The sequence below is a fragment of the Aquarana catesbeiana genome, linkage group LG03 (genome assembly GCF_042186555.1).
Source record: "Aquarana catesbeiana isolate 2022-GZ linkage group LG03, ASM4218655v1, whole genome shotgun sequence".
Classification (NCBI taxonomy): Eukaryota; Metazoa; Chordata; class Amphibia; order Anura; family Ranidae; genus Aquarana; species Aquarana catesbeiana.
The window spans coordinates 535,592,423-535,607,161 of NC_133326.1; the positions used below are offsets into that span (position 1 = coordinate 535,592,423).

A 14,739-nucleotide genomic window follows, 5' to 3' on the forward strand; every position below is an offset into this window, starting at 1 on the left:
GGTGGCTAGTGAAATAATCAGGGCTCCCACTGATTCTATGGCGAGTTTAACTATTTCATTTTATAATACAATTGGGTCAATTCACAAAGCTTTACCACATGCGAATGTGGTTGTTTGTTTTCATTGTGTGTCTAAAATATTTATTCTCTGTCTCCATTATGCCGCGTACACACGGTCGGACTTTTCGTCTACAAAAGTCCGATGGACTAAAGCTGGCTGACAATCCGATCGTGTGTGGGCTGTCCCGGACTTTTAGCGGACTTTTCCAGCCGCAAATCTGACGGACTTTAGATTTGAAACATGCTTCAAATCTTTACGTCGTAACTACGCCGGACACAGAAATCTGCTCGTCTGTGTGCTAGTCCGACGGGCAAAAACCCACGCTAGGGCAGCTATTGGCTACCAACTTCCTTATTTTAGTCTGGTGTACGTCATCACGTACGAATCCGTCGGACTTTTGTGTGATCATATGTAGGCAAGTCCGTTCGTAAGAAAGTCTGCCGCAAGTCCGCCAAAAGTCCGTCGAAAGTCCGTCGGACAGGCTGTCGGACTTTTGTAGACGAAAAGTCCGACCGTGTGTATGCGGCATTAGAAGCTGAGATACCTCCACTGGAACTATTATGGGTACTGTTGAGGCTTTGGTGGGTCTGAGACTGTTGTACCATTACTGTTGGAAAGCGCACATTATTCCTATGGTTGCTGTCATCCAATAACCTTCGCTGATCATTGTTTCAACAAGAGCCAGCGTCTAAGTTCCTGACATTAGGATTTGCTGGAAGAGATGTGACAGACATGTACTTGCACTATCTAATGATCATACTATTTAGCAGGGTTTAAAATGGATAATGTGAGATCATGGCAATTAGTATGCCTTGGTTTTCACTGTTGTTAGTGTGATTCTTCAAAACAGTGATTCTTAGAATCGCCTTTACATATAATTGTAATAAATATTCAGCTGAATGACGCTTTCATTATTTACAGAGGACCACACAGCACAATGCCCATAAAATAAGCCCAGTGGTTATCCACACGTACCTTGTTTGAGTCTCCAGATGGTATCATGGTGGTCCTAGATTGGGTGAATTCTTGTCATGAAGGCACAAATTTCTACTTGACGGTACGCACAACCTTGCAGTGTGTCCCCTTTTCTGATTCATTGTCAATGTTTTGATGTGTGCTCCCCTGTTACAGGGGTGAGCAGTAGTCAGTATGCTACAGGCATGATGTAGGGATTACCCTAACGTTCATTTTCCCTGGGATTGCTATTGAACTGTTTTTCTCTGTTAGCTACTTATATGTTGAAGGTTATATTGACAATGTTTTAGGCTATCTTTCTATAATGTTGGTGTTTATGTATGACTATGACTTTTGTACATAAATAAAGGAATTATAAAAAAAAACAAAAAAAAAAACTTACCTAAGTACTGGACACCCTCCGACACTGGGAAGGAGGCAACCAAGCTATTTGGGCAACCATAAGGAGGCAACCAAGCTATATGGGCACCTGGAATGAGAAGACCCACCTATGGGCACCTGGAAAAAGACCCACCTATGGGCACCTGGAAAAAAAAAGTACCCACCTATGGGCACCTGGAAAATAAAGACTAACCTATGGGCACCTGGAAAATAAAGACTAACCTATGGGCACAACACACCAACGGGTACCAAGAAAGAAAAGACCCACTAATGGGCACCTGGAAGAAAAAGACCCACTAATGGGCACCCAGAAAGAAAAAACCCACCAATGGACACCCAGATGGAGAAGACTTATCTATGGACAACAGCACGCCTACAGGCACCCAGAAGGAAAAGACCTGCCTACAAGCACCCAGAAGGAGAAGACCCACCTACGGCACACCACACCTATGGGTACCTAGAAGGAAAAGACATATCTATGGACAACAACATACCTATGGGCACCTAAAAGTAAAAGACCCATCTATGGACATATGGAAGGAGAAGACCTGTCTATGGACACAACACACCTATGGGCACCCGGAAAAGAGAAGACCCACCTATGGGCACCCAGGAAAAGAGAAGACCCACCAATGGGCACCCGGAAAAGAGAAGACCCACCTATGGGCACCCGGAAAAGAGAAGACCCACCTATGGGCACCCGGAAAGGAGAAGACCCACCTATGGGCACCCGGAAAAGAGAAGACCCACCTATGGGCACCCGGAAAGGAGAAGACCCACCTATGGGCACCCGGAAAGGAGAAGAACCACGTATGGGCACCCAGAAAGGAGAAGACCCACCTATGGGCACCCAGAAAGGAAAAGACCCACATATGGGCACCCGGAAGGAGAAGACCTACATATCTACCTATAGACACCTGGAAGGATCAGACCTACCTATGGACAACTGGAAGGAGAGGAGCCACCTATGGACAACTGGAAGGAGAAAGAGACACCTATGGACAACTGGAAGGAGAAGACAAACCTATGGGCACCTGGAAGGAGAAAAGCCACCTATGGACACTTGGAAGGAGAAAAGCCACTTACGGACACCTGGAAGGAGAAGAGCATGCTACGCAACACCTGGAAGGAGAAGAGCCACCTACGGACACCTGGAAGGAGAAGAGCCACCTACGGACACCTGGAAGGAGAAGGACCACCTACGGACACCTAGAAGGAAAAGACCCACCTACGGGCTCCCGGAAAGGGAAGACCTGCCTGCGGCACACCACACCTATAGACACCTAGAAGACTTAACTATGGACAACATACCTATGGGCACCCGAAAGGAAAACACCCAACTATGGACACATGGAAGGAGAAGACCTGCCTATGAACACAACACATCTATGGGCACCCGGAAAGGAGAAGACCACGGGCACCCAGAAAGGAGAGGACCCACCTGTGGGCACCCGGAAAGGAGAAGACCCACCTATGGGCACCCGGAAAGGAGAAGACCCACCTATGGGCACCCGGAAAGGAGAAGACCCACCTATGGACATCCGGAAGGAGAAGCTACACCTATGGGCACCCGGAAGCAGATGAGAGCCACCTATGGGTACCTGCAAGGAGGTGACCTAACTAAAGACACCTGGAAGGAGGGGACTAATCTATGGACACCTGGAAGGCGGTGCCCTACCTATGGACACCTGGAGGGAGGGGAATCACCTATATACAACAGCTTGATGTTCTCCTCCAGGGCCACAGAGACATTCTCCAGATGCATCTGACTGAAGGTAGGTGCCTGGTTGTACTTTCTGTCCATCCTTTTCTAGCTCAACACCTCTAGCAGGCCGACAGTTGGAGGACATCGCTCTGCAGGTTTCCCATCCTCTTGGTGACACATTTGAAGTCCTCGTTACACCACCGGGTGAAAGTGTTCTGCTGGATCTTCTTCCATGGAGCGTCCTCCGCCAGGTCCTTCTCGGTCACCGGCATCGTGCGGGAGATGGAAGAGCTGAGCGCTGCGATGTCTCCGTGTGTGAGAAATCAATGGCGCGGTTCCGCGATCGGCAATTACTGCGCAAGCGCGACCGGGCTCCTTCTCCCGAAGGTTCTGCTACAGAGCCGAATCTATTGTTGGGCGACTAGTGCCATCTACTGGGCAACAGATTATAAAACAGCTACTGCCAGCCTCGGGATTCTGCAATACTGCCAGAGCCATGACCCTCCACAACTGTCAGCCAACCCAACCAATAGCGGGGGGGTGGGGGTTACAGATGTCCCACAAATCACTTATACTGCTTCATTCAGTTGATTCATCTGTATTCATAATTCACTATTATATTTCATATAAGGAAACCTCATAACAGATATGTTCTTGTGTCTTGGTGGATCTGGGTCTTATCATTTACTGAGCAGTCTAATAAGGAAAGCAGAGGGGAGAGGAGACCTCCTACAGATGGAGAGGAGCTCCACGGAGACCTCAGTATAAAGAAGACATCTTCTAATTGTACTTTATAGAAAAAGAAATGGGAATCAATCAGTGCCTTTATAATGTGACAAACATATCATCAGCTCAAAGTTAGAATTGAGGCACAACAATGGGATTTTCATCCAGTGGCTTGGCTCTTGCTCTGTGAAGGGGCTGTGTGCATGTTGTGCCTGCAGAACTCCAATGTGAAGGAGAACACCCCTCACATCTCAAGAAAAAAAGGCTTTTTAGGTTTGGCCAGTCTAGTGCCATCTCAAGTCCATGTTCTTCTACTTGGCGGTTTCTGTAACTCTCTAGTCCTGCATCGAACACGGAACATCCCTCATGTACATGTGAACACCATTTACTGCACTATCACAGTGACCCCAGGCTGGAATGAAACAACCCCAGGAGACACCTCCATGCATAGCTCCCAACTGTCCCTGATTTCGAGGGACTGTCCCTGATTTGGGGCAATGTCCCTCTTTCCTTCTCATTTGTCCCTCATGTTTGTGATCTATATAGATGTATATAAAATGCACTTTTTATCTATCAAAAAGTGTTTACCAGCACTAAACCTTTCATCCAATCTCTAAATTGCTGCATTTGTAAATGCCAAAAGCCAATATAAAGGAATAGTAGTGGTAAAAAAAGGACTTGTGGGTTTAACCAATCTTGTTTTTTGTACAATTCTCCTTTAAGGGGACGTGGCAAGAGGTGTGTCCTATGCCTGCATACTTTTGCTGATAGGTGTCCCTTATTCCCATGTCAAAAATTTGGGAGGTATGTCCATGACATCCTGGGCTCTGAGGAGGGGAGTTAAAACACAATGGCTGTCATTCAGTCTGGAAGAGGAGACCCGTCTATTGGAGGAATGGACCTTCTGTGGGGACAGTACCAGTATTTTTTTTTAATTAATGGGCAGTTTATTTTTATTTTTAACAAAACACACAGAGTTCTACTTGAGGGCCAGTTCACACCAGATGCTGTTCTGTGCACTTTTTTTCTGCACTAAAAATGTATGCACGGTGTTTCCCATGTGTTCCAACGGCTCTAGTTCACACCAATGCAGTCAGTTCCAGACAGTTTCCGGTCAGTTTCTGCACCGGAAACTGACTGCACTGGTGTGAACTAGAGCCATTAAAATACATGGAAAACACTGTGCATGCATATTTTAGGGCCAGTTCACACCACAAAAATGCACTCATACGTTCCAAATCAGTTTTTGCTTACAGTTTACACCACAAGCAGTTCCAGTGCGTTGTTGATACAATTTGCTAGGTTCCAGTACAGTTCTGTGCAGAAAAAATGCAGCACACTCTACTTTTTTTCTGCACCAGAAACTGACTGCACTGGTGTGAACTAGAGCCATTGGAATACATGGAAAACACTGCATGCATTTTTAGTGCAGAAAAAAAGCGCACAGAACTGCATCTGGTGTGAACTAGCACTAAGTTAAAAATGTCTTGATTCCATATTGCTTCTTTACCCTGCGTTCAAACTAGTGCGATGTGGGAACTGGCGCAATTCCAGCGCTGGTTCCCGCATTGCTCCTCTCCCGCAGGCAGTTCACACTGCCTACTGCGAACCGCTGCGGATGTCATTAACAAAGTTATTGACACCCCCCAGTTTAGTTTACAGATCGCAGTGCGAACGGTGAACTCGCACAGGAATCGGAATGCATGGACGAGAACACTAGTGCGAGGAGATTCTAGTGCGGGAAAAACAAGTCCCTGCACTATTTTCTGTGCGAATCTAAAGCGAGTTCAGCCATACAACTGTAAGGCTGAACTCGCATCTCACAGACATCGCATGTGATCGGCACCTGCAGTGTGGGTCCGAATAACATGATTCGGATCGCAGCAGTGTGAACCTAGGCTTAAAGTGAAACTTTAGTCAGAAAATGACCTCCTACTAGATCACTTCTGTACAACATTAAAAATAAGTATCTATACCGTTTAACCACTTGAAGACCAGGCTTACAAGTTAAAATCAGTATTTTTGTTCTAGAAAATTACTTAGAACCCCAAATATTATATATATTTTTTTAGCTGAGACCCTAGAGAATAAAATGGCAATCGTTGCAATATTTGATGTCACACTGTATTTGCGCAGCAGTCTTTCAAACGCAATTTTTTTGGAAAACATACACTTTCATGATTAAAAAAAAAAAAAAAACAGTAAAGTTAGGCACATTTTTTGTATAATGTGAAAGATGATGTTACATGGAGTAAATAGATACCTAACATGTTATGCTTTAACCCTTTCATGACTAAGCCTATTTTTGACATTTGGTGTTTACAAGTTAAAATCTCTAGAGAATAAAATGGTTATTGTTGCAATATTTCATATCACACGGTATTTATGCAGCAGTGTTTTAAACGCAACTTTTTGGGAAAAGGGACACTTTCATGAATTAAAAAAAAAAACAAACAGTAAAGTTAGCCCAATTTTTTTGTATAATGTGAAAGATGATGTTGTGCCGAGTAAATAGATACCAAACATGTCACGCTTTATAATTGCACGCACTCATGGAATGGCGACAAACTACGGTACCTAAAAATCTCAATTTTTTTTACGGTTACCAGGTTAGAGTTACAGAGGAGGTCTAGTGCTAGAATTATTGCTCTCGCTCTGACAATCGCGGCAATACCTCACATGTGTGATTTGAACACCGTTTACATATGCGGACGCGACTTTCGTATGCGTTTTCTTTGCTGCACGAGCTCGCGGGAATCAGGCGCTTTAAAAAAAAAAAAAATTCTTATTTATTTTAATTATTTTTATATTTATAAATTGTGTTTAAAAAAAAATATTTTTTTTTTTAATCACTTTTATTGCTGTCACAAGGAATGGAAACATCCCTTGTGACAGTAATAGATGGTGACAGATACTCTTTATGGAGGGATCGGGGGTCTAAACATACGGTGGATCGGGAGGCCTGATAAGAGCGGCGGGAGGGGGGGACGTTCCCTCCCGCTCCTCCGGTATAACAGCCGAGCGTCTTTTAGCCGCATCGGTTGTTATACCTGGAAAGCCAATCCACGGCCCTAAAAAACAGTACCGGGATGATGCTTGCAGCTGCGGGCATCATCCCGGTATAGCTACCGAAAGCCGAGTACGCACATCTGCGTACGCTCGGCGGGAAGGGGTTAAAATTGCGCACACTTGTGGAATGGCAAAAAAACTACAGTACGGTACTTAAAAATCCATAGGCAACGCTTTAATTTTTTTTAAAGGTTTAGAGCTACAGAGGAGTTCTAGAGCTAAAATTATTGCTCTCGCTCTAACGATCGTGCTGATACCTCACATGTGTGGTTTGAACACTGTTTACGTTTGCAGGCACGACTTACGTATGCGTTTGCTTCTGCGCGCGAGCACAGAGGATGGGGTGCACTTTCGATTTTTTAATTAATTTTTTTTTTTTAATTTTTTTTACAATGTCCCTTTAATTTTTTTTATATCTTTTATGGCTGTCACAAGAAATGTAAACATTCTTTGTGATAGCAATAGTCACATGTCAGATATTTTTTGGAGGGACCCCAAATCCCTCCTTTGCACCTAAAAGCATTCAAAACGCCAAGTTTGGCTGTTTTGAATACTGTCATTTTTTTAACCACTTGCCGACCGCCTCACGCATATATACGTGAACAGAGCGGCACGGGCAGGCAAAATCACGTACCTGGTACGTGATTGCCTTCCCGCGGGCGGGGGGTCCGATCGGACCCCCCCGGTGCCAGCGGCGGTCGGCATTTGTCTAGGAGCGATCAGAGATGAGGGGGAGGCCATCCGATTGTGGCCCCCCCCTCGCGATCGCTCCCAGCCAATGAGAGACATCCCCTGCCTGTGTATAGTACACACAGGCAGAGGATGTGATGTCATCTCTCCTCGGCTTGGCAGTTTCCGTTCCGACGCCGAGGAGAGAAGACATCCAAGTAAGTGTAAAACACAAACACACACAGTAGAACATGCCAGGCACACTAAACACCCCCGATCGCCCCCCGATCCCCCCCCCCCCTGTCCCTGTCACAAACTGACACCAAGCTGTTTTTTTTTTTTTTCCTGATTACTGATTGGTGTCAGTTTGTGACAGTTAGAAGTGGTAGGGCAGTGAGTATTAGCCCCCTTTAGGTCTAGGGCACCCCCCTAACCCCCCCTAATAAAGTTTTAACCCCTTGATCACCCCCCGTCACCAGTGTCGCTAAGCGATCATTTTTCTGATCGCTGTATTAGTGTCGCTGCGCTGGTGACGCTAGTTAGTGAGGTAAATATTTAGGTTCGCCGTCAGCGTTTTATAGCGACAGGGACCCCCATATACTACCTAATAAATGTTTTAACCCCTTGATTGCCCCCTAGTTAACCCTTTCACCACTGATCACTGTATAACCGTTACGGGTGACGCTGGTTAGTTTGGTTATTTTTTATAGTGTCAGGGCACCCGCCGTTTATTACCGAATAAAGGTTTAGCCCCCCGATCGCCCGGCGGTGATATGCGTCGCCCCAGGCAGCGTCAGATTAGCGCCAGTACCGCTAACACCCACGCACGCAGCATACGCCTTCCTTAGTGGTATAGTATCTGAACGGATCAATATCTGATCCGATCAGATCTATACTAGCGTCCCCAGCAGTTTAGGGTTCCCAAAAACGCAGTGTTAGCGGGATCAGCCCAGATACCTGCTAGCACCTGCATTTTGCCCCTCCGCCCGGCTCGGCCCAGCCCACCCAAGTGCAGTATCGATCGATCACTGTCACTTACAAAACACTAAACGCATAACTGCAGCGTTCGCAGAGTCAGGCCTGTTCCCTGCGATCGCTAACAGTTTTTTTGGTAGCGTTTTGGTGAAATGGCAAGCACCAGCCCCAGGCAGCGTCAGGTTAGTGCCAGTAGCGCTAACACCCACGCACCGTACACCTCCCTTAGTGGTATAGTATCTGAACGCATCAATATCTGATCCGATCAGATCTATACTAGCGTCCCCAGCAGTTTAGGATTCCCAAAAACGCAGTGTTAGCGGGATCAGCCCAGATACCTGCTAGCACCTGCGTTTTGCCCCTCCGCCCGGCCCAGCCCAGCCCACCCAAGTGCAGTATCGATCGATCACTGACACTTACAAAACACTAAATGCATAACTGCAGCGTTCGCAGAGTCAGGCCTGATCCCTGCGATCGCTAACAGTTTTTTTTTTTTGTAGCGTTTTGGTGAACTGGCAAGCGCCAGCGGCCTAGTACACCCCGGTCGTAGTCAAACCAGCACTGCAGTAACACTTGGTGACGTGGCGAGTCCCATAAGTGCAGTTCAAGCTGGTGAGGTGGCAAGCACAAGTAGTGTCCCGCGCTGCCACCAAGAAGACAAACACAGGCCCGTCGTGCCCATAGTGCCCTTCCTGCTGCATTCGCCAATCCTAATTGGGAACCCACCGCTTCTGCAGCGCCCGTACTTCCCCCATTCACATCCCCAACCAAATGCAGTCAGCTGCATGAGAGGCATTTTCTTTATGTCCTCCCGAGTACCCCTACCCAACGAACCGCCCAAAAAAAGATGTCGTGTCTACAGCAAGCGCGGATATAGGCGTGACACCCGCTATTATTGTCCCTCCTGTCCTGACAATCCTGGTCTTTGCATTGGTGAATGTTTTGAACGCTACCATTCACTAGTTGAGTATTAGCGTAGGGTACAGCATTGCATAGACTAGGCACACTTTCACAGGGTCTCCCAAGATGCCATCGCATTTTGAGAGACCCGAACCTGGAACCGGTTACAGTTATAAAAGTTACAGTTACAAAAAAAAGTGTAAAAAAAAAAAAAAAAACACTAACAAAAATTAAAAAAAATAAATAGTTGTCGTTTTATTGTTCTCTCTCTCTCTCTATTCTCTCTCTCTATTGTTCTGCTCTTTTTTACTGTATTCTATTCTGCAATGTTTTATTGTTATTATGTTTTATCATGTTTGCTTTTCAGGTATGCAATTTTTTATACTTTACTGTTCACTGTGCTTTATTGTTAACCATTTTTTTGTCTTCAGGTACGCCATTCACGACTTTGAGTGGTTATACCAGAATGATGCCTGCAGGTTTAGGTATCATCTTGGTATCATTCTTTTCAGCCAGCGGTCGGCTTTCATGTAAAAGCAATCCTAGTGGCTAATTAGCCTCTAGACTGCTTTTACAAGCAGTGGGAGGGAATGCCCCCCCCCCACCGTCTACCGTGTTTTTCTCTGGCTCTCTTGTCTCAACAGGGAACCTGAGAATGCACCCGGTGATTCAGCCAGCTGACCATAGAGCTGATCAGAGACCAGAGTGGCTCCAAACATCTCTATGGCCTAAGAAACCGGAAGCTACGAGCATTTTATGACTTAGATTTCGCCGGATGTAAACAGCGCCATTGGGAAATTGGGGAAGCATTTTTTCACACCGATCTTGGTGTGGTCAGATGCTTTGAGGGCAGAGGAGAGATCTAGGGTCTAATAGACCCCAATTTTTTCAAAAAAGAGTACCTGTCACTACCTATTGCTATGATAGGGGATATTTACATTCCCTGCGATAACAATAAAAATGATTAAAAAAAAAAAAAAAATGAAAGGAACAGTTTAAAAATAAGATAAAAAAGCAAAAAAATAATAAAGAAAAAAAAAAAAAAAAAAAAAAAGCACCCCTGTCCCCCCTGCTCTCGCGCTAAGGCGAACGCAAGCGTCGGTCTGGCGTCAAATGTAAACAGCAATTGCACCATGCATGTGAGGTGTCACCGCGAACGTCAGATCGAGGGCAGTAATTTTAGCAGTAGACCTTCTCTGTAAATCTAAAGTGGTAACCTGTAAAGGCTTTTAAAGGCTTTTAAAAATGTATTAATTTTGTTGCCACTGCACGTTTGTGCGCAATTTTAAAGCATGTCATGTTTGGTATCCATGTACTCGGCCTAAGATCATCTTTTTTATTTCATCAAACATTTGGGCAATATAGTGTGTTTTAGTGCATTAAAATTTAAAAAAGTGTGTTTTTTCCACAAAAAATGCGTTTGAAAAATCGCTGCGCAAATACTGTGTGAAAAAAAAAATGAAACACCCACCATTTTAATCTGTAGGGCATTTGCTTTAAAAAAATATATAATGTTTGGGGGTTCAAAGTAATTTTCTTGCAAAAAAAAAAAAATTTTTTCATGTAATCAAAAAGTGTCAGAAAGGGCTTTGTCTTCAAGTGGTTAGAAGAGTGGGTGATGTGTGACATAAGCTTCTAAATGTTGTGCATAAAATGCCAAGACAGTTCAAAACCCCCCCAAATGACCCCATTTTGGAAAGTAGACACCCCAAGCTATTTGCTGAGAGGCATGTCGAGTCCATGGAATATTTTATATTGTGACACAAGTTGCAGGAAAGAGACAAATTTTTTTTTTTTTTTTGCACAAAGTTGTCACTAAATGATATATTGCTCAAACATGCCATGGGAATATGTGAAATTACACCCCAAAATAAATTCTGTTGCTTCTCCTGAGTATGGGGATACCACATGTGTGGGACTTTTTGGGAGCCTAGCCGCGCACGGGACCCCGAAAACCAAGCACCGCCTTCAGGCTTTCTAAGGGCGTAAATTTTTGAATTCACTCTTCACTGCCTATCACAGTTTCAGAGGCCATGGAATGCCCAGGTGGCACAAAACCCCCCCAAATGACCCCATTTTGGAAAGTAGACACCCCAAGCTATTTGCTGAGAGGTATAGTGAGTATTTTGCAGACCTCACTTTTTGTCACAAAGTTTTGAAAATTGAAAAAAGAAAAAAAAAAAAAAATTTTCTGGTCTTTCTTCATTTTCAAAAACAAATGAGAGCTGCAAAATACTCACCATGCCTCTTAGCAAATAGCTTGGGGTGTCTACTTTCCAAAATGGGGTCATTTGGGGGGGGGGGGTTGTGCCATCATGGCATTTTATGGCCTTCAAAACTGTGATAGGCAGCGAGGAGTGAAATCAAAAATTTATGCCCTTAGAAATCCTGAAGGCGGTGCTTGGTTTTTGGGGCCCCGTACGCGGCTAGGCTCCCAAAAAGTCCCACACATGTGGTATCCCCGTACTCAGGAGAAGCAGCTGAATGTATTTTGGGGTGCAATTCCACATATGCCCATGGCCTGTGTGAGCAATATATCATTTAGTGACAACTTTTTGTAAATTTTTTTTTTTTTTTTGTCATTATTCAATCACTTGGGACAAAAAAAATAAATATTCAACGGGCTCAACATGCCTCTCAGCAATTTCCTTGGGGTGTCTACTTTCCAAAATGGGGTCATTTGGGGGGGTTTTGTACTACCCTGCCATTTTAGCACCTCAAGAAATGACATAGGCAGTCATAAACTAAAAGCTGTGCAAATTCCAGAAAATGTACCCTAGTTTGTAGACGCTATAACTTTTGCGCAAACCAATAAATATACGCTTATTGACATTTTTTTTACCAAAGACATGTGGCCAAATACATTTTGGCCTAAATGTATGACTAAAATTGAGTTTATTGGATTTTTTTTATAACAAAAAGTAGAAAATATAATTTTTTTTCAAAATTTTCGGTCTTTTTCCGTTTATAGCGCAAAAAATAAAAACGGCAGAGGTGATCAAATACCATCAAAAGAAAGCTCTATTTGTGGGAAGAAAAGGACGCAAATTTCGTTTGGGTACAGCATCGCATGACCGCGCAATTAGCAGTTAAAGTGACGCAGTGCCGAATTGTAAAAAGTGCTCTGGTCAGGAAGGGGGTAAAACCTTCCGGGGCTGAAGTGGTTAAATCTGGCGCTTTTAGGGCTCCATTAAACCAGAAGTTATGTCATGATGTCGCTTCTGGGTTACTAGATCCGAGACCCGATGAAAGCTGATTCCGACGTGCCGGCTGGTTGCTTGGGCCTCCTGGTGGGAGAGCCCGGGTGGAGTGGCAGAAGGCGACGGAAGGGGTGGGTGGGGGACGCCCCCCCCCCCGCTGCTTGTGATAACAATCGACAGGACACTTGGACATTCAACAGGCTAACGTGTTTCGAGGACTCTTCCTTAGAGCCGACCAGTTGGTTTGCATTTGTCACTTCGTGAGAATAATACTTACCACTTTTATAAATAAAAACAATGTTTTATGGATAATTCACTAGGCCAGCTTTATGGTTTCAGTGTTTTCAGACTTCCCCAGTCTATGAGAGCAGCAAGGTGAGTCTTAACCAAAAGAGCCAGGATGTGGATCTAACCAACTGTGTTCTTGGGTCCACTTTCAAGCATAGGAGGTTTTTAAAAGATTTGAAAGTTAAGGAGGAGCTCCAGTATCCCCACAAAAATGTAAAAGTCAGCAGCTGAAAATACTGTAGCTGCTGACTTTTAAATATAAGGACGCATACCTGTCCAGGGATCCAGAGATATTGGCACCCGAGCTGATTCTTCAATCAGCTTCAGGTGCAGGCACCACTGAAGAGGCAACGAGGGTCAGTTTATATGCCCATAGTTATGTGTGTAGTAAGACTGATTTCAGCTAAGAATCATATTTCTTGTATTTCACGTTGAAACTACTTGTGACAGGTTGCGGTTAAAGACACTGGACTTACTCACCCCCCCCCCCCCTCCCATCACAGAAACCTGCTAAGTTGTTCCTCTTTCTGTGCAAGGAAAACGAAAGTTTTGCATAAGGTTTAAAAATACATGTTTTGCAGAACTTGTCTGGTTTAGGATTGTAATGGAAATTTGTAGGTTCTGTATATAATTGTATTGTATTTTGTATGTATTGCACACTGCCCTCACTGTGCACACAGCACTAATAATGTTTTCAGTAAATGTTTACATTCTTTCGAGTCCTGATTAGAATTAGCCTGCCTATGTAACTCCCCTTGTTACCATAAACGTACAATTGTAATATTAATGTGATACCTACGTAATCATGTGCATAAAAACCTTCAATTGCGTCATAATAAAGCAGAACAGTAGTTTGGAAAGATGCTGAGCGTATCTTTTGTGTCTGTTCCCTACTGCAGTTGTTATTATTAATTTGGAACCACTAATTAATATGAGGATAGGAGTTGCCTATCATCAATTTAACCAAGTCAAGGATGCGTAGGTTGATTTTAGGTTGCTTTTTAAAAGGTTAAAATGTTTGTATAACGGAAATGTACCGCCTGTTCGCTTGTAACGCAATATGCTGAAATTATATGTACACTGTATGAGCTGTATTTTGGACACTTGACATTTGGACGTTAGCCGGGTCAGGTGGTCCACTTTTGGCCAAAAGTGGAATAAATCTCCCATAATTGAGTCCTTTGTCCAGCAACGTCATTTTACCGATATTCTACTTGCTACTTCATTTGGTACATTTGGCCGTGAGGGGGGAATATCGGTGTGACCTGTTGAGGCAGGTGGCACTGTTTTCCACCAGACCTACAAGGAGTGGTCCGAGAGGCCAGCCCTGTGGGCTATATCGTAGTCTCAAAAGGCGCCTTCTAGAACTGTTATCTAGGAGACTGCGCTGTGTCCCATTTGGTGGCCTGCTGTGGACGACCTTGGTGGCGTCAAAAGGACCTGGGAACCTGAGAAAGCTGGAGCTCCAACGGAAACAGGTGAGAGTCTTTTTACTTTTGTTTTTGGATAACATGACAGATCGAGAGAAGGGAAGTCTGATCACCTTCCGAAAGGGACGTCCGTTCAGATGATTGTGCATATTTCGGACAAATCCTCAGTCAGTCAGTAATTTTTGGGTGGGAGTGTCTGGTATGATTGATGTGTGTATGAGACATCACTTTGTGGTGAGGCGACAGTTGACCTTTTCTAAGTGCGTTTTCTGGCCGGGAGACCGCGCCCAGGCCACTGACCGAGGGAAGCGTTGTCTATTGTTCCTACTTGTGTCGAGAATTCAGACCCCTTACTGAATTC

General features: G+C 44.5%; 1 protein-coding gene across 1 annotated transcript in view; it reads left to right on the forward strand.

Moving 5' to 3' along the window:
* Positions 1 to 3,060: 3,060 nt before the first annotated feature.
* The window catches only part of PIK3C2G (phosphatidylinositol-4-phosphate 3-kinase catalytic subunit type 2 gamma), a 190,933-nt gene continuing 179,254 nt past the window's right edge, over positions 3,061 to 14,739 (forward strand). Inside the window, exon 1 of the mRNA XM_073621371.1 lies at positions 3,061 to 3,191. The gene's annotated coding sequence lies outside the window, so the exon portion shown is untranslated. The remainder of the gene's footprint in view (positions 3,192 to 14,739) is intronic.